This window comes from Castor canadensis, chromosome 13 (genome assembly GCF_047511655.1).
Source record: "Castor canadensis chromosome 13, mCasCan1.hap1v2, whole genome shotgun sequence".
Lineage (NCBI taxonomy): Eukaryota > Metazoa > Chordata > Mammalia > Rodentia > Castoridae > Castor > Castor canadensis.
The window spans coordinates 52,812,510-52,833,546 of NC_133398.1; the positions used below are offsets into that span (position 1 = coordinate 52,812,510).

Sequence of the window (21,037 nt, forward strand, 5' to 3'; positions counted from 1 at the left end):
CTATACAGGGAGTTGACTCACATTAATTTCCTGTGCGTGGGTGTTACCTTCTAGGTTAATTCTTTTTGATCTCACCTTTTCTCTAGTTCCTGGTCCCCTTTTCCTATTGGCCTCAGTTGCTTTAAGGTATCTGCTTTAGTTTCTCTGCATTAAGGGCAACAAATGCTAGCTAGTTTTTTAGGTGTCTTACCTATCCTCACCCCTCCCTTGTGTGCTCTCGCTTTTATCATGTGCTCATAGTCCAATCCCCTTGTTGTGTTTGCCCTTGATCTAATGTCCACATATGAGGGAGAACATACGATTTTTGGTCTTTTGGGCCAGGCTAACCTCACTCAGAATGATGTTCTCCAATTCCATCCATTTACCAGCGAATGATAACATTTCGTTCTTCTTCATGGCTGCGTAAAATTCCATTGTGTATAGATACCACATTTTCTTAATCCATTCGTCAGTGATGGGGCATCTTGGCTGTTTCCATAACTTGGCTATTGTGAATAGTGCCGCAATGAACATGGGAGTAACCTGTGTCACAGTCTTTTGGGTATATCCCCAAGAGTGGTATTGCTGGATCAAATGGTAGATCGATGTCTAGCTTTTTAAGTAGCCTCCAAATTTTTTTCCAGAGTGGTTGTACTAGTCTACATTCCCACCAACAGTGTAAGAGGGTTCCTTTTTCCCCGCATCCTCGCCAACACCTGTTGTTGGTGGTGTTGCTGATGATGGCTATTCTAACAGGGGTGAGGTGGAATCTTAGCGTGGTTTTAATTTGCATTTCCTTTATTGCTAGAGATGGTGAGCATTTTTTCATGTGTTTTTTGGCCATTTGAATTTAAGGTCTCTTCTTAATGTAACATTTCTTCCTCTATTTCATACAATGCATCAGACCACATGAATTAATTACCTTTATTTTATCCAGTTTTCCCCTTTGTTCATGGAGGGGAAATAAGAATCTTTCCAAAAATCTGGAAATAAGTTTCCTTTTAAAATTGTGCATGTGAGCCAGGCACCAGTGGCTTATGCCTGTAATCCTAGCTACTCAGGAGGCAGAGATCAGGAGGATTTCAGTTTGAAGCCAGCCCTGGGTAAATAGTTTGCAAGACCCTATCTCAAAAAAAACCTATTGAAAAAAAGGGCTGTGGAGTGGCTCAACGTGTAGGCCTTGAGTTCAAACTCCAATACTGCAAAAAAAAATGTGTCTGTGTTTATATTCCTTGAACATAAAATTCTGAAAATACAATACAGATCTTTGCCCCTATTTAGCCACTAGATGTCGCTCAACGTCCAGAGTGGGGACCCAGTCCACTTCCTGAATCTGTGCTTTGCCTAGTCATGCACTGGAAATTGTGTCTCAGTGTCTTGCTCAGTCCTGACAAAAGTCCCCTCTGTCATCCAGAAGAGAGTTCTCCAAATGTCTTAATTTCATCATTTAAATCAGCATCTAGTTATTGAGCATTTGTTTTACTGCATATAGGGATCAATGTACCTCATAGCCAAATTGCCACTCATCCTTAAGTCCTGGCCCATGGGCCACCTCCTCTGGGGAGCCTTACTTGACCTCTCTTCCTAATCCAGAGCATGGAAGGAAAACCATTGTCACAGTAGATTCAACCTTTGTTTACAAACCTGCTTCCCCAAATTCTGAATAATATTCCTAATCTCCTTTATAATGAAAGAAATACACAGTGAATCTACAAAAAGATGCCATTTTTAATTTACAAGAGTGGATCACTAAAAAAAAATATATATATATAAAGATTGGAAGACCTCACAATTTTGACAGGACAGGGACTCTCATATATTCTGAGTAGGAACATATCCTGGGTTTTGCTTACTGGAAGATAACTTGGTAATATCTGCCAAAATTTAAATGGAGCAAATTCTTCTGGACATTATTCCTTACATGAATAGTACTTGGACACAAGCACAAATATCCACGAAAGAAGATATTTGCTGGGGGGCTGGGATAAAGGAGAATGATGGAGGGGGTGAATTTAAGTAAGATATAGTGTAACCACTTTTATAAATGCTACAATGTACCCTCAGTACAACAATAGGCTAATAAAAATAAAATTAAATTAAAAAAAGAATAAACCTCCCCATAAGAGAGAATTTGCTGCACAATTATTTGTGAGAGCAAAAAACTAAAAGTGACCTAAAAGTCCATCAGCATGAAACTAGGCGGGTGCTGGTGGCTCACGCCTGTAATACTCACCACATGGGAGGAAGGGATCAGGAGAACTATCAGCTTTGGCTCATAGTTCCTAAGACCCCATCTCCAAAATAACCAGAGCAAAATGGACTGAAGTTGTGGCTCAAGCAGGAGAACACCTGGTTTGCAAATGCAAAACCCTGAGTTCAAACCCCAGTCCCACCAAAAAAAAAAAAAAAAAAAAAAAAAGAGCTGGACACCAATGACTCATGCCTGTAATCGCACAGGAGGCAGAGATCAGGAGGATCCTGGTTCAAAGCCAGCCCTGGGCAAATAGTTCCTCGAGACCCTGTCTTGAAAAACCCTTCACAAAAACAGAGATGGTGGAGTGGCTCAAGGTGAAGGCCTTGAGTTCAAGCCCCAGTACTGAAAAAACAAATAAATAAATAAAAAATTTTTAAAAAGAAGAAAAAAGTCAAAATAAATACAAAATGAAAAACTGGCTGCTTGGTGGAGTGTGAGTTCAAGTGGTAGAGCACCTGCCTAGCAAATTGGAGGCCCAGAGTTCAAACAAAGATTAAAAAAAATGAAGATAGATATAGAAAGAATTCATCACCAGTGGAACTGGGGGTTGTTGAATTCGGGGCCTCAGGCTTGCTAGGCCGGTGCTCTCCACTCCAGCCCTGCCCCAGCCCCATAGGTAAATCTTTTTCTCCCCTCAGGGAAATGTGTCCTGGCGTTCACTCTATCCCCTTCATTCTTCAGAATACTGATGTTTGTATGATTTTAACTAGCTGTGTATTCTACAACTTGCACAGGGAAACTGAAGCACAGTCTGTTACTTTCTCACCTGGTAAGTATTCCAATCTTGTACCACATTTCAGTACAGAATCTTTTTTTTTTTTTTTTTAAGGTATTCTGTCCATGTAGGGTTTATTGATCACTTTCAATTTTTTTTTTAACGTGTGTGGGGGACTGGGGTTTTAAATGCAGGCTTCACACTTGCAAAGCAGGCACTCTACCGCTTGAACCACCCCTCCAACCCTCAGTACAGAATCTTGAGTGTAATGGCTTTTTGATGAACTTTGGTTTTATCAGATGGAGACTGAATTGCAGCTTTTATTTATCCACAGTGAATTACTTAATGTATGTTCTCATTTTCACAGATGAATAAAGCCTTTCAACAAAAGGCTCCCATTTGCCTCTCACATGGATATTGCCAGCAATCAAGAAACCCAATTACATCCTGAATATTCCTTGCTGCCTTAACAATGGACCTAAAACTAGAGCAGGGTGGAGTGGCCCAGGTGGTAGAGCATAGGCCTAGCAAGCGTGGAGCCCTGAGTTCAAATCCCAGTACCGCAAAAAAAAAGCCCAGACGGAATTAGCAATGCTAATTGAGCACATAGCAATGTACTGAACAGCCAGTTTGTTTTACATGTCATGAGGGCACCTAAATAATTTTTCATTAAACAGTTATTGAATACTTGGCCTATAATTTAATTAATTTATTATGCAACAGCTTTATTGAGGTATAACCTATATTCCACGAAAGCATCCATTTGAAGTTTACAATCTGGTGACTTAGTACATTTAGCAATCATCATCACATTTCATTTATAAACCATTTCCACCCTGCCCCCAAACCCTATGCAGTCGGTCTCTGTCCTCACTCCCAACCCTAGGCAATCCCCCCTCTGCTTTCCATCTCCATAAATTTGCCTTTTTTGACATTTCATACAAATAGGATCATATAATCACTTAGCATAATGTTTTCCATAGTGCGGGATATGTCAGTGCTCGTTCCTTTTTGGTTTTTTATTTGTATTTGTATATATTTTTAATACACATTTATTGATTGCCTGCTGTGTGGTCAGGTCAGAAACTACAGAGAACAGGGGAGAAGTTTAAGATTTGAACCATATCCTAGCTGGGAGTGTAGTTCAGTGGTAGAGCACCTGCTTAGCATGAGTCTGAAGCCCTGGGTTCAATTCCCAATAACACAATCTTTAAGGATTCAAGACCCTCCTTTTCTGTGGCATTCAGATCTTTTTTGTGTGTGTATTGGTATTGGGGTTTGAACTCACACCTGTAATAGGGTCTCATGAACTATTTCCCTGGGCTAGCTTTGAACCTAGATCCTCCTGATCTCTGCCTCTTGAGCAGTTAAGATTACAGGCATGAGCCACTGACACCTGGCTACTTTTTTATATTTTTCTTTTTTTAAAAATTATTTTGTGTTCTCATTCTTTTTTGTGAGTAATATCCCATCATGTATGCCATACTACATTTCAGTTAACCATTCACCTCTTGATAGGCATTTGGATTGTTTCCGAGGTTGACTACTAGGAACAATGCTGCAAGGAACATTTCCTTATGCCCCCTGCGCCTCATACTGGAGCTTGAACTCATAGCCTGGCACTTGCTAGGAAGGCACTCTACGGCTTGAGCCATGCTGTCAGCCTGTAACTGTTTCTCTTAATGGACATGTGTTTTCACTCATTTCGTTCTCTCTTTTTTTTTTGGCAGTACTAAGGATCAAACCCAGGGCCTTGTATATGCTAAGTAAACACTTAACCACCGAGCTACATCCCCAGACCTTTCACTTATTAGGTGGATTGCTGATTATAGAAAAGTTTGTTCAACTTTTTAAAAAAGTGCCGACCTGCTGTCCAAAGTGGCTGCACTACTTTTTTTTTTTTTTTTTTTTGCGGTACTGGGGTTTGAACTCAGGGCCTACACCGTGAGCCACTCCACCAGCACTTTTTTGTGATGGGTTTTTTCAACATAGGGTCTGTAGAACTATTTGCCTGGGCTGGCTTTGAACCTAGGTCCTCCTGATCTCTGCCTCCTGAGTAGCCAGGATTATAGGCAAGCCACTGGCACCTGGCCTTAGTCTGTTTCTTAGGTGGTTTAAACAGGTTTAAAAATTCTATACTCATTCTTGTATAGAGAATATATCAACCATATTCACCTTCATAACTTCCTTCTTTTACCTTTCTCCTCCCCCTCTCAGATGTGTTCTTAGGACAGGATGTTTTTAAGCCCCAAGCCCAAACTCTTGGGTTTCCTAAGTCAGTTCTGGCCACTTGCCTCGGTATGTCAAATACAAAAGAAGAGAGGAAATTTATTATATAGCACAGGCAGCCCTGGGAAGAGGAAAGGTAGCATTTCAACCCATCTTCAGTCATATTTTCTGAACAGACATTTTCCTTGGTTCAAATAAGAGGAAGATTTGGGGGGCCTGCCTAGCAAGTGTTGATGCCCTTGAGTTCAAACCTCTGTACAGCAAAAAAAAAAAAAAAAAGAAAGAAAAAGTGGAGGCAGGGTTGAGATGTATGTATAGTTAAACTGTCTGAGTCCCAGTTGTGTTCCAGTGGTCATAGGTAGCAGGAGGCAGTCACAGGTTGTCTAGAAACTCATTATCTCAGGATTGGTCAGGTGGGATCTGGTCACTGATTCTTGGCAGGTGGTCAGGTTCTCTATGGATTCCAAAATGGCTGCAAAGTGACTTCAGGAGAGAATGGCTCAGAAAAAAGGACACAGATGCATACTGGAAACTGGGGTGCCCAGTTGTTATCCTGCCTTTAGTTGGGACCAAGTAAAGAGTCACTGTTTCTCAGCAAAAGTACCTTTTAAGCATCTATTACATTTTCAGGTCAAATTTACTCTATCTTCCAATTTATACTGGGGCCACACGACATTACAGAAATGGATTAGAACTGTCCTCTTGAGGGAGTCCATTGGTAGTCGGACTCAATTTTTGAGTACATTCCAGAGGGGAATCAGTGGAGATTGACTGAGAACTGCCCACATCTGTAAGAGACAAAAAAGCGAGGCAGCCTACCTGGGTTCAAGGGACTTCTTCCTTCTGGAGGAACCTGGTAGCAAGAGAGAGGCTAGTGCCTGAAGCTTTTGCCTAGTTTTTTGTTTGTTTGTTTGTTTGTTGTTTTTTGTGTAGTCAAGAAGGGAGCAAACTTGAGCAGACATGCTGTCCATCCAGCATCCCAGGGGTTCTGACCAGGCACCGGTATCCTACCCTGGGGCTCAGAACCTTCCCGGTTTCTCCAAGGCCTATGACCAATGACAACCTTGGAGATCCAAGAATGAAGTTCCTTAGATTTTCGTCTTTCCTTATCCATGGTCTCCTAACACCCATTCTCCCCGTAGGAGAATCATATCTGCCAACTGAAAACATGCTAATGTCACAACAGAAGGAACTTAACCCTTGAGAGCTTTGTTTAAAAATGGTAGTTTTAAAGCCAGGTGTGGAGGTATACATCTGTAGTCACAGCACCTAGGAGGCTGAGGGAGGAAGATAGAGAGTTTAAGGCTAGTCTGGGCTATAGAGCAAAACCCTGTCTCAATAAACAAAAATGGTTGTTTTGATTTTGAACAGGTAACAGTGCAGCTTAAAACCTGAAAAAGCATGAAGTTTCTTTTTCAATCTTTTTTCTCAGCCATCTACTTCTCCTCCCATAGGTAGTCTTACTAGTTTCTTAAATATTCTTTCAGAGATATGCTACTTCCAAAGAAGATATGAAATAAAAGCCCTCCCCCTTTTCCACTAAGGATGGTGTCTATATACACTGTTTTCTTTGTTCTTTGAATTCAGGGCCTTGTGCTTGCTAGGCAAGTGCTCCATTACTTGAGCCATGCTTCCCAGTCCTCTGGCTTCCAGTGTAATTGTTAGATGGGATCTCAGGCTAATTATGCCTGTGCTGGACTTGAGCTGCAATTCTCCTACCTCTGCCTCCTGAATACTGGGACCACAGCTGTGAACCTCATGCACTGCTTTCTCTCTTGCTTTTTCACTTAGATAGCTTTCCATACAGTTATGTCACAATTTATTTAATTAGTCCTCTATTGGAGGACTAAATATTAATATATTTAGTGATTTGTTACTATAACCAATGATGCAATGAATTTCCTTGAACATAGCCATTTTGTAAAGGTGAAAGCTAGTGTTAAAAGTGGGATCTGGCTGGGTGCCAGTGGCTTATCCCTGTAATCCTAGCCTCTCAGGAGGCAGAGATCAGGAGGACCTAGGTTCAAAGCCAGCCTGGGTAAATAGTTCACAAAACACTGTCTCAAAAACAACCCTTCACAAAAAAAAAAAAAAAAAAAAAAAGGAGGGCTGGTGGAGTGGCTCAAGCTGTAGGCCCTGAGTTCAAGCCCCAGTACTGAAAAAAAAAAAAAAAAGTAGGATCTGTCTGACTTTAAAGCTACTCCACAGGCTGGTGGAATGTCTCAAGTAGAATCTCATGAGCTGCACAGGCTTGTCCTACGAACCTAACTGGAAATGATGGGAGATGAAGAAAGGACAAAAGATAGAAGACAGACATGCAGAAAGCTGGGGTCAGTTGGGCTGGGTGCTTGGATGGAGACACACAATGGCCAGAGCAATCTTTCTAAAACAAGCTCAGGCCCTTTTGGGGCCTGTGGTTCAAACTTCTTCATGTGACTTACAGACCCTTTGGTGGCCTCACCAACATCTACCCTCACCCCCTCTGAGTTAACTTCTCCCACCATCTGATTTCAGTGACAAAAGATGCAGAAAGCTAGGGTTAGGTGGGCTGCATGCTCTGATGGAGACACACACAGCAGCAACAGCCGCAGCAGCCAACAGTCAGCAGCCTCCTCCACCTCCAGCGAGTTTATCATACACCTTGGCAAACAAAGAGGTGTGGCAACAGTTCTGGGGGCGGGCATGACATTGCTACCCTCTGAATATAAACATCTTAGGAAAGCAGCTGTGCTGCACTTGCCCTTGCTCCCTTCTGCAGCTGGGGCCATGCTAACTCAGCCTGTAGATTATTGGACATAGCTGTGCTCCACTCTCCACAATAGAGCACCTGCCTGGTAAGTGTGGGACCTTGAGTTCAGATTTTAGTACCACAAAAAAAAGTGGCCACGCACCTCTATACTACACCACTTCCTAATATGTTGTTGATTGATTTCAGAAGGTGATTTTTTTTTAAGATAGGATTTTACTACTCATCTCAAGGTTGAACTCTTGAACCACTATGGGGCTCAACCTTGAACTTTTGATCCTTGTATTTCAGCTTTCTCAGTACAGAGATTGCAGATGTGTGCCCAGTTGAGAAGATTATTTGGCTTTTTGGTTTATTTGTTTTTCATTTTGTTTTTTCTATTGTACTGGGGTTTGAACTCAAGGCCTTCTGCTTGCTAGTCAAGCACTCTACCACTTGAGCCATGCCGGAAGCCCTTACTTGATTTTACTTTTTTCCTTTGAGACAGGGTCTCATTATGTAGCCCAGGCTGCCTGGGAAGTCAGTGTGTAGCCCTCGATCCTTCCTCATAAGTGGTGGGATTTTAGGTGTGTGCCATTGTGCCACTATGATTCTTAACTCTTCTCAATTTTATGAGTTGACTTTGTGCTCTAATCCCTGTGTCTCTCAGTTCCCAGTCCCAATTCCAGCCACTCCTGAATTCCTGGGAAGTTTGGAAACATTTCTTCTCTGGGAACCTCACCCATACTTGGATGACCTCAATGACAGTCTAGGAAAGAAGGATCATGAGCTCAGAGCACTAGAGAAAGGTTTTCTTTTCTCATAGGTTTCAGGTAAATATACTTTGGGATTTAACCCAAAGGTAGGTGTTTTACCTTTGGGGGAAGGTGTCTAGGGCATGTGGAAAGCCTCCAGGGCTGGGGATCAAACCCTGGGCCTCCCACATGCTAGCCAAGTGTTCTCCCACTGAGCTGCATCCCAGCCAGAGTGATGACCTGACCTCTGCAGAGACAATGGCACACCAGCCTCTTTAGCAATATATCTTGCCTCATCCATCAAGGGTGACACTTAACACAGATCATTTTTGTCTTGCACAACCTTTCATTATGCATGGGACTAAGTTTGCTCCAGATTTGAGTCATTTCCTGTTAAAATTGTACATCCAGCTCATGGTGCTGAAAGGTGACTGGTCTCATGACCACTCTGGGTAGCTCTGAACTTTGCTCTAGTTTTTGTTGCAGTGACAGATATTCCTCTGTGAACTTTCACCTAGAAATGTGACTCCCTGAAATTATTAATAGTACTCCAGGTGGCCTAATAATTCCTTTTACTGTATAGGTATTTGAGATATATAAATATTTGCTAAACATTATTAGCACATATGTTTACAATTAAAACTTGGCTTTTCTATCCTAGCCAGACAAAACATCACTTGTCTATCATTTTTGTCCTGTAGTAATATCAGTAATTAATAATGAGCCCTTACTGCCTGCCAGGTATTGTGCTATGTCTTTTAGGTAAGTAAGTCTCTCAAAGGTTGGGTGCTGTTATTAGTAGTATCTCATTTTATTTTATTTTTACTTTTTTTTTTTTGGTGGGACTGGGGTTTGAATTCAGGCCTTGCATTTGCAAAACAGGTGCTCCAACCACTTGTGCCACACCTCTAGTCCATATTGCTTGGGTTATTTAGGAGATGGGGATCTCCCCAACTATTTGCCCAGGCTGGCCTCAAACTGTGATCCTCATGATCTCAGCCTCCTAAGTACCTAGGATTATAGGTGTGAGCCATCAGGGCCAAGTAGTATCTCAGTTTACATGTGAGCAAACTGAAGCTTAGAGTGGTTAAGCCACTTGGTTAAAGTGACATAGGTACTAGGTAGGAGAACAGGGATGCAGACCCCCTACAATCCAGTGTCAATCACTATGCCATGTATTTGTTAGACACAGAGCCTCCATCTGTCTTACTACCACTGCTATTTCCCACCTGCCCAAACAGACTTTCTTGTCTCTCTATCCTGCCTATCACCACAAGCACACAAAACGAAGAAAAATAAATCAAAAGTGCTGTGAGGGGAGCAAATGGCAGAAGTGACTTTGTCTTAGACAAGAGAGACAGGAAGGCACCCTTAAAAGTAAACTTGTAAGAAGTCTTAGGAGCAGTCCCTTCACCAAGATAAGAAAATATAGAGGTCTTTCTCCTAGCTAAGGGAGATAGGGAAACACCTTTGGAAACATCCAAAGGGATAAGAAACAGGCTCCTCAAGGAAAGTAACACAGCAAACTTGCTACCAAGATAGCAAAGGGAGTTATAAAACGTAAAGAGTCATAAAATGTAAATGGCGGGCCTTGAGGACAGGATGAATGGACAAGACCCTCCTGGAATGTCCCGTTTGATAAGGGTGGGTCAGGGTCAGTGAGAAATTAATTAGATGGCAATTCAGTTACCAATGTAGTTTCAAGATAGACTTCAGCCATTCTTTGACTTAGCATTTTCACTAAGTCCCACCTGTTAGGGTGCTTTGCTATCCTTTCAATAAACTTTGTGCTTGTTTTACTCTTAACTCCTGCTCCAGAGTCTTCAATCATCAATGTCGGTAGGACAAGGACTTGGGATCAACCATCCAGTGGCAGTGCCGTGCTAAGAAAGAAAAGAAAGAAAGAAAAAAGGGGAGAAAAGGAAGAAAGGAAAGGAAGAAAAGAAAGCAAGAAAGAAAACAATCTAGAAATATCATTATCAGACCAGTAGAGTTAAAATAAAGTTTGTATAAATTTACCTTATAAGAAAATATGCTTGTGAGCACAGGAAGGTAATATGATAACACCTTCTGGAGAATAACTGTTAATGATTTACTTTCAGAATATTAAATACTTGGTAAGTGACTCAAGGTTTACAATAGGAAAAAGGAACTGCAAAAAAAAAAGAAAGAAAGAAAAAAGAAAAATGAAGCCATTCATAAAACAAACTTGACAGAAAATTGCTTTGAGGAGCCAGCACCCTGTGGCTCACGGTTGGGAGGCTGAGATTGGGAGGATCAAGGTTCCAGGGAAGATTGAGGTTCCAGTTCAGCCCAGGGAGAAAAGTTTGTGAGACCCTATCTCAACTGAAAAAAGCTGGGCATGATAGAATGCACATGCCATCCCAAGCTATATGGGAAGTATAAATTAGGACAGCAGTCCAGACTGGCCTGAGCAAAAACTGAGATTCTCTCAAAAATAACCAGAGGGGGGAAAATGGTCTGGAGGTGTAGCTCAAGCAGTAAGGTACCTGCATAGCAAGGTGAAGTCCTGAGTTCACACCCCAGTACCACCAAAAAAAAAAAAAAAATCCCTTTAGGGAAACACTTCAGTATACAGAATGCTATAACTTAAAAACAACAAACAAGCTGGCACCCAATGGCTCACACCTGTAATCCTAGCTACTCAGGAGGCTATGATCAGGAGGGTTACAGTTTGAAGCCAGCCTGGGCAAATAGTTTTCGAGACTCTATCTCACCAAACCCTTCACAAAAAAGGACTGGTGGAGTGACTCAAGGTGTAGGCACTGAGTTCAAACCCCAGTACTGCAAAAAAAAAAAAAAAGACAGCAACAATAAACAATTGTCAAAGCAGATTTCTGTAGGACTCTTTTAAGATATTCAGACTAAAAGGTAGGTGTTGTAAAAAGGTGTTCATTCATTTGTGAGTTTTCCTGATATTTGAGTCAACCTTAAAAGTGGGATATGCTTATCAGGGCAGTGGTACATCCTTATAATCCCAGCACATGGGAAATTGAAGCAGGAGGCTTTTAAGTTTGATGCCAGACTGGGCTAAAAAGCAAGACCCTGTCTCAGAAAAAAAGTAGGACGTGTTTTGTTTTATTTGTTTTGGTACTAGGAACTGATCCCAAGATTCTGAGGTAAACATGAAACATGAGCTTTACCACTGAGCTATATCCTCAGCTCCCCTTCCTTTCCTCTTCTTCCTCTTCTTCTTGTGGTACTGGGGCTTGAACCTAGGAACCTAGGACCTCACACTTGTTAAGCAACACTCCACCACTTGAGCTACACCCTGGGCCTCTCCTTTCTTTTCTTTCTGGATTTTCTCCCTTGACTTATACAGTATCACACAACTCCTGACTCCCATTATCAATTCCACGGTAGTGACTCCTAAAAGAACCTTCCAAAGCATGTGTTTTTTAAGCATACAGGGACAATCAATATGTGCAGTGTAAAGGTTATGCCTTGAATAGTAGAACTCTAAATGAGAGCCAGCTGGCAAGTATTTTGATTTTGTGGGCCTTTGGGTCTCTATCCAGATTACTCAATAGCCGGGTAGCATCAAGTGGGCATGGCTGTGTTCCAGTAGGGTTTTCTTTGCAAAAGCAGGTGGCAGACAGGAGTTGGTTGTGTTTCGCCAATCCCTGAAGATTACTGCTTTTCAAACAAGAAGCCCCTTCAAGATCTGTGAGGGTCGAAAAGGAACTGAAAGCTCGAAGAACTGGGTACTTTCCTCCCAGTTACTCCAAACAGAGCAATTTAGCTTTAATCCATTGTGTTTACTAATTTTCACTAAGGGTTTGGTAACCAAAAAGTTTGAATGCCATAAAGCTGGGCGCCCATGGCTCACACCTGTAAACCTAACTACTCAGGAGGCAGAGATCAGGAGGATTATGGTTTGAAGCTAGCCCCCAGCAAATAGTTTAGGAGAACCTATCTTGAAAAAAACCCATCACACACACACACACACACACACACACACACACACACACACACACACACACACACACGATAAAGAGGTAGCAGAGTGACTCAAGCGGTAAGAGCAGCTGCCTAGCAAGCATTGAGGCCCTAAATTCGAATCCCTGTGCTGAAAAAAAAAGTTTGAAAGTTAAAGTTGCTTGTTTACAGGTTCTCTGAAGTTCCTTCTAGATGTGAATCTGTCACTTCCTTTAATCAATCACTGTGCTTTGATCCACTTTCTCTGCCAAAGCAGTAACCTAATTGCTACTTCTGATTGATCAGTTCCTCAACCTTCACTGATTACCCCACAACCATTCCCAGTCTACCTCCATAATCTCTCCTTTCCTAGAAGCAAATATTTCTGGTTTGTGGACCCTGTGGAGGAGGGAGAAAATTCTAGAAGGCTCCTAACATACCTTGTAGACCAGATGCACAGGGCTCTCTGTGTGAGATTTCCTGATTTGTCTTCCTTGTCTTGGCAGGTTCTCCTGTTGCCCAGGAAACCCTCTCCCTCACACCTCATGCTCCTACTTGGAGCTCCTCACACACTGGCTTTATGGAATCATCCATTTCATCACCCAGCAGTCTCTCCTCTGTGTTCATGGTTTTTTTGTTTGTTTTGTTGTTTTCTTTTTTGGTACGGAATACCTACAGCCATGCACACATTAAGCATGTACTCTGCCATTGAGGTTCACCCCCAGAGCTGTACACAGGGCCTTTAGTGTTCATGTCACTTCTCCCTGCTGGATTTATACTCCTAAAGGTAAGAAACACATTTTACAGATCTCTCTCCCACCAAAGGTCCCATCTCAGTGCTACACTCATAACTGCCATCTTTCCTTCCATCCTTCCTTCCTTCCCTCCCTCCCTTCCTCCCTCCCTTCCTTCCTTCCTTCCTTCTTTCCTTCCTTCCTTTCTTCCTTTCTTTTTGCAGTACTAGGGTTTGAACTCAGGGTCTACACGTTGATCTACTCCACCAACCTTTTTTTTAAATTTTTTTTTATTGTTTTATTATTCATATGTGCATACAAGGCTTAGGTCATTTCTCCCCCCTGCCCCCATACCAAACCTTTTTTGTGATGGGTTTTTTCAAGGTAGGGTCTCAGGAACTATTTACCTGGGCTGCCATCAAACTGGGACCCTCCTGATGGCTGCCTCTTGAGGAGGTAGGATTAAAGGAGTGAGCCACTGACACCTGGCTGCTATGCTGCCTTTCCTTCCAGAAAATCATTTCAACTCGAGTCACTAGATAGACACTTTTTTTTTTACTGCCAGCTTGCTGTCATTTAAAATACTTCTTTAAAAATATTTATATATGTAATTGCATCTGGCAAATCACATCAACATAAAAATTATGATTGTTGAGGTGTTTTTGTTCTGTTTTTTTTTGAGATAGCGTCTCACTATGTTGCCCAGGTTGCCCTGAAACTCCTGGACTCAAATTATCTTCTTGCCTCAGCTTCCTGAATCATTGGGAATATAGTTGTTAAGAAGTAGTTTAAGGGTTGGTGGAATAGCTCAAGTGGTAGGGTGCCTGCCTTGCAAGCATGAGTTCCTGAGATCAAACCCCAGCACCACAAAAAAGAAAAAAAAAACATAAGAAAACAAAGAAGAAGTAATTTATCTACTGGGCATGCTTGCCCAAGTCTAATCCCAGCACTTGACACACTGAGGCAGGAGGATTGTGTTCAAGGTCATCTTGAGCTACATAGAGAAACCCTGTCTCAAAATCAAAATTATTATATCCTGTTAAAATAATGTAACTCTGTGGCTGGCAGTATAGTTCAGTGGTAGAGCACTTGTCTAACATGTACTAAGGCCCTGAGTTCGATCCCCAGAACCACAAAAAAAGTAATTCTGCTTTATATTAAAATATATAAACTTATAAGACTCAGTTTCATAAAGGTTCATATTTAGTTTTCATGCAAACTTCAAGTTGTTTGTTTTTGTTTAATAATTTACTTTCTCCCATTCTCCACTTCCACTTTTCCTTGTTCTTTTTTTTTTTTTTTTTTTCTTTTTTCTGGTACTGGGGCTTGAACTCAGGGCCTCCACCTTGAGCCACTTTACCAGCCTTTTTTTTGAGATAGGGTCTCTTGGACGATTTGCCTGGGCTGGCTTTGAACTGCAATCCTCCTAATGTCTGCCTCTTGAGTAGCTAGGATTACAGGTGTGAGCCACTAGTGCCTGACCTCCCTTGTTCTTATATGAACTGATGTTTGTATTATGTGGCCAACCTAGGGATTCTGGGAATTCGCCCACACCAGAGGAACTGCTGTTTGCCAGGAATGCCATAAACCCACAAATGCTAGTCAAAGGAGACTGTCTAACTTTGCTAAAATGGTGTCACCAGGACAATGGGGACATTGTAAGCTGTGGGCAGGAATCCACTTACAAAAGGGTAGGGAGCAAGCAGCAGCCTTTTGCTTTTAGGCTCTTCTTGGAACTGGGTGGCAGCAACCCAGCTGGCAACTGCTGTTGCATGAATTCCCAGCACTCCACTGGTAGTTCAGACTGATGGGATGAATGTTTCCTCAGAATGATTAGGGCAGGGAAAGAAAACAGGAAGCCCTTAGGGGCTAATATTCTACAAGTGGGTGATTGGGAAGTGATGTAGGGAAGAATGGTTGTAGAGCTGGTTGGAGCTGGTTTTGAAGCGACTGGATCAGCTGAGTTGTGTGAAAATAGCCTCATGGGTGTTGTGCTGGAGCATTATGATGCCTGCCTTCTGCTCATGTGTCCCATGGGACCAGAAAGGTATCTGGGGAGGAACAGGAGAGTACAGAAGCCAAAGAGCCAAAGTAGAGTGTGAGCTTGAGCGCAGTAGAGGGTGAGTACATGACCTGGTAAAGAAATGAACAGTGTCTTCAAAGAGCTGTGTTGGTAGCAGACTGGCAGACTGGTGATTAGCTGGTCTTGTGCAGTCTGTAGTGAACAATCAGTCACGTACACACACACACACACACACACACACACACACACAGAGAACATGACATGACAAAGGTCTCAGAAAGTACATATTTGAGAGTGCTGAATCCTTGACCACCAGACCACCAGGGAGTGTCTGTGTTTTGAGCTTTTTGAGTTCAGAGATGATGACTTTTACCTACCTCTCTTGCATCTCCACTGGTACCCCACACAAAGCTGCACACTTGGCTGAGCCTCTGGAATGCAGTGTATTATTATTTGGGACATCATGGAAAACAGGTGTTTGGTAACCTGGTAATGTACTCTGAGCTGATCGATTTGCATTCCTATCTCACTTGCAGTGTCTTTCTCTACACATTTCTAAAGCTCAAGCTTATAGCCACTTCTAGGATGTGCCTTTGACTAATCATGAGGTTTGTTGTTGCCAGAAGTCAGTTAAACCTCTGTGGCTACTAACCATCTGCTGAGAGACCTGGGAATCAGCCAAAAATAAAAGGTGCCAGGGGGTGAGGGAGTGGGAGGGACTTGAGGAAACTGCTCATTCCCATGGGGAAGACAGAACCCCACAGAGCCAAGGAAAGGAGTTGCAAGAAAGGAAGGCTTTTTTCCCCAGGATCTTATCTGCAGGATTTGCTACCAGTCTGAGTGACCTCACAGTTTGGAGATTGTAGGTTAGGGGTTCTCACAGGCTGCAGGACTAGCATGAGATAGTCTGGCATGAAGCTCAGATGATAATACTTGAGCCACTGCTAGGAGACACAGCATTCTGCTCCCCTCCCCGTGGGACTGGGTTTGAGCTCAGGGCTTTGTGCTTGCAAAGCAGGCATTCTAACCCCTTGAGCCACACCTCCAGCCCATTTTGCTCTGGTCATTTTGGAGACAGGAGTCACACAAACTATTTGCTTGGGCTGGCATCAAATCACATCTTTCTAATCTCAGCCTCCCAAGTAGGATTATAGGCGTGAGCCAGCCACCAGTGCCCAGCTTGCTTTTTGTTTTTAAAATTTTTCTCTTTGTTACGCATTCTGCTTAAAAAAGTAGAAATATAAGCTCTCTAAACATTTTCAGACATAAAATACATACTATTGCTGGGTGCTGGTGGCTCACGCCTGTAATCCTGGCTGCTCAGGAGGCAGAGATCAAGAGGATCACAGTTCGAAGTCAGTTCAGACAAACAGTTTGAGAGACCCTATCAGAAAAATACCCATTGTTGCGGTAATCTCAAACTGAGATACAGGACACTGAGGCAGTTTAGCAGGAAGCGAAGTTTTATTGTGCTGGCACAGACTCAGTGGACTCATGTCCAAAGGCTGAGCCCCGAGAACAAAGGGGTCTCAACTAATATACCCTTGCAAGCAGGTACAGAAGCAAAAAGCAAGGTCTAATCCATATATGGTTGCATGTAACTCTATTGGCTACTTCTCTCCAGGGCTACGTGACCTTCTTCATGTTTCAATTCTTTAAGTTTTCTCTCTCTGTTATGCCATCCCATCCCCCTGCTACACTATCAGAACACAAATTGTCTGTTTCTTTTTTTTTTTTTCCAGTTTTCCTCCCTACTATATTATCCGCCCCCTTTGATGCTCAGACCCACCTAGGGTCAAAGAGCATCATCTTGATCTAGGGGTTTGTATTTTTATAGCATCATTATATGGGTGGCTGTTTTCCTTTTTATAGTGGCCTCCACAATAGTCCTGATAGACAGCAGTACCAGGGGGACCAGGCAGGGTAATATTAAGCGTGCTCCTAGGATTAGACACATTGCCCCTGTCAGACTTTTGAATCCACCTAAGGCAGAGAACCATCCTCCAAATAGGTCATTGAGATCCCATCCTCTCCAAGTCTGGACAGGGAAATCATTCTGTCTGTGATTTCTTCTATGACCTTTCCTTCATCATCAATCTGTAAGCAGCAGTTGCTCAGGTTAAATTTTCCACAAACCCCTGCCTCAGAATCCAGCAAACAGTCTAAAGCCAAGTGGTTTTAATAGATGGCATTGTGCATTTTAGTGCTTTGTTTCGATTCTAGTGCTTTGTTTTGCCAGCAAATTGAGAGCTCTGGCTGTTTTATTAGTTATAATTTCAACAGCAGCCTACAGCCTGATGATGTGGTTTAGCATATATATAGGGGTGCGATAGCTCCAGGACTTGTCTTTTGCCCAAGTGGCAGGAACATAGTACTGGATTATTCACTCAGGAAGCCATTTGATATCTTTTCAATTGTCAATTTGTAAGGCACCCTGTTTTTGTCTACTTAATCTTTCTTCATATATGAGGACTCCCAGATTTTTACCTTGTCTGAGGGGAAGCAAGAAAAATGATGGTGTGATTGAGCCCAGCATGCAAGACCCAAACCAGCTGCTAGGTAGCACCATATAAACTTGTTTCCCATGATCCAATACAGAACACTGGGTGCCCACCACTCTATGTTTGTGGTAAGATTGTTCCAATCTTTCCAGAGATTAGAAAAGTTGGCCAGTGGGTGGGGCTGGGGTTCTGTGTGTTTTGGAGCTCCCCACCATTGGATCTCTTTGGTAGTGTCATTGTAAAACTTCTGTCCTAAACAAGTTAAATCCCGCACCAGGGTGGAGAACTGACCTTTTGAGAGGGAGATACAATAATTTCCAATGATGGAAGTTTTTAGGAGCCAGATGCCTTTCCTATGTTTTGAGAAAGCAGTCTCATTAAAAGGCTCTTGTGGGTCCAGCTCCCTGGCTTCCCAAGGCTAGTGGTCTCCCCATGTTGGTCCCCCCATAAACATAGCATGAAGTGACATTCAGTGGCTGGGCTATAGACTCAGCCAGTGAGAGGAACAAGTTTCTGGCCTTGGTAGAGAATGAAAATTCACTCCTCATCTCCTCAAAAAAGGAGTGATAAATTTGGTATGAGGAACTCTCATGGGTATCAGTTACTAAATTTGAGGTGAATCAGAGTCCTAGGGTCAAGGCCCTTTCTATCTATCCTTATACTAATTATATGTCCCTGTGTCCAATCGGATGGCTTAAGTACAGTGAAATGTACAGGGTTACAGGTGCCTGGGGTGCAGTCAGGGGCAGTTATCCTCTTGTGAAGGAGGACTTCGTATTTTGCACTTTGCCATATAGCCCATGAAATACAACCCCAATAAGGACAATAATAAGAGTCCACATCACCACATGGCCAAGAGTTGTCTGCCCGGCACATATACTTATCATTTGACATATAGGCTCTTTCCCAAGCTAGGCCTCCACAGCCTCAGCCTATACCTCTACATCCACTTTAGTCTATGGCTGCACATGCATCAAAGAACATGGATACTGGTTTATCAGAGCTAAACACTGGGTGCAGCTGACAAGTTTCCCAGGGTTGTGGATGCTCCTGATCTCTAACCATTGCCCCCAGGGGATGTAAGTGGGGTTGAAGCAGATATGCTGATTACCATGGGAACACACTAGATAGGAGGTATGGTTGTGAGTGCATGACCTGATGACAGAGCCTGCACAGGAATAGTAAGTATGGAAAAGCAAAGTCCTAGTGACAACACTCCCTGCCCAAGTAGTATGCATATATAGGTCACAGGAGGAGGGCTCTGGGGCCATGAAGGGAAACTGCATCAGTAACAGTAAATGGTAATTATGCATCCTGCCCAAAAGAGGTAGAAGAGAACAAATAAAAACTTTTCACCATGAGTCCAGTTGGCGGGGGTGGTTTCTGCCAAACTTATGGCAAAGACTCCGGTGAGAACTACAGCAAGAGATACAAGGGGTGACGATGCATTACAGCAAAATAATTGGCATAGAAACAGTCTGTTTGTCCAGTTGGAGAGTTGACTCCTCAAGCTTCTGCCATGTGTAGACTATCTAGGATCCAGGGATGACAGAGCAGGGTTGTTGTCCTGCTATTTGTGGTCCCAGCTGTTTCCTGGGAAGTGGAATCTGACTGAGGGAGGGCTCTGATGTTTTGGGGGTGATCCTACACAGTGAAGCTGGATCAGGGATGCATTCCCACTGGAGAGAAGCTGGCTTGACTTGACTGTGGTGGATCCAAGAAGCAATCTCTGCTAGTTTAACTGCAGTGGGAGTAGACAAGCTAACAACAAAAGGGCCCCTCCAATGGGGTTTTAATGGTTGGACATTTTGTTCTTTTACCAGATTTTTTTTTAACTGAGTAGAATTACCATGGCAACAATATATTATCAGTGCATATGTCCAAGAAAACATGTTGTTTTAAAAAAGTTAAAACTGTGGGAAAACCTCAGACCCCCAAAGCCTTTTGGAAAGGAGTGGAGTCAATGTAGCTTTTGTGCAACAGCCCTAAGAGAGATTGCAACAGTCCAAAAGGATAGTTGCTGAACAACCCTGTTCTCTCTCTGTGTGGACCAGAAAACCCGTCTGAGAACATGACATTCCGCACTTGGGCTCATAGTCATAGCAACATGACAGCCAATCCCAGTCCAGAGGTCAAGGGAAACCTGGGGACTGACACGTACTCTTTCCTGCTTTTCTGCACTGCTTAAATACTCTCTTCAGAAAATAAACTGCACCATTGCTGCCCGCACAACCCTGAGTTCGTGTCACTTTTTGCCGCTCAAGCACCCAAGACCAGAGTTGGAGCCCCTGCTGCAGCTGGACTGTGGCATAAAACCACCATCTTTAAGTATCCAAGGACATGCTCAGAGCCAGTAAAAATAAGTAATTTTGTCTGTACTTAAGTAGAAAACACTGTCTAAAAAATATGAGTTTGTGTCTGGTAGGGCTTTAATGCCAGATAGCCACATATGTATAAGAACCATTTCTTCAATCCTCTAGGCTTTGGTTGTTTTTGAGAGGTCTGGCAGGAGTGAATCCATTTAATCCATTTGAACTTTAACGGCATTCCCCTATGTCTCCAAACTGTTTGTCTCTGAGCAGCCTCTTCTGAATATTTGTCTCCCATTCAAGTACTAATCAGGCTTGACCCTGCTTAGCTTCTGAGACCAGATGAGATTGGGCACAGTTAGGATGGTATGGCCATAAACTGAAGATCTTTCTTGATTGGTCATTTTCTTTCTTCATCATAAGGATTTATTCTTTCCTGGATTTTGTTTGTTTGGTTTTGGTCCCACGTTGTGGGGGGAAATAATGAGCAAACCAGGTGGGAGTCAGTGCCAACTAGACTCTTTTGGCCAAATTTGAGCAACAAAGAGGCTTAAAAGGAGTAGCCCTTAGGCAATGTGTTTTTAGACAAGGACAAAACAAAACAAAATCCAACAAAAGCAGATGTCTAAAAAACTAACCTGGTTGACACATAAGCACTTATTAGAGTCATTTTTTATGGGCTTGATTGTAAATGCCCCAGAAGGATTAGAATTGTAATGACAAAAACTTACAAGAGCCACGGTTAAAATTTTGATGGACAATTTAGCAACTAACAGAACAGTATTAACTTTTTGTTACTGTGTTTATCTAAATTTTGTATTTTAGAAGGTATGATATAATTGAAAAACATAAATATTTAGTATAAGAAACCAGC

The 21,037-nt window shown here is 42.5% G+C and overlaps 1 long non-coding RNA gene across 1 annotated transcript; it reads left to right on the plus strand.

Moving 5' to 3' along the window:
- Window positions 1-7,917: 7,917 nt before the first annotated feature.
- Window positions 7,918-10,699, plus strand: LOC141415645 (uncharacterized). Its single transcript, XR_012440629.1, has 3 exons — window positions 7,918-8,011; window positions 8,573-8,735; window positions 10,476-10,699. It is a non-coding gene; the product is annotated as an uncharacterized lncRNA (long non-coding RNA).
- Window positions 10,700-21,037: the final 10,338 nt, after the last annotated feature.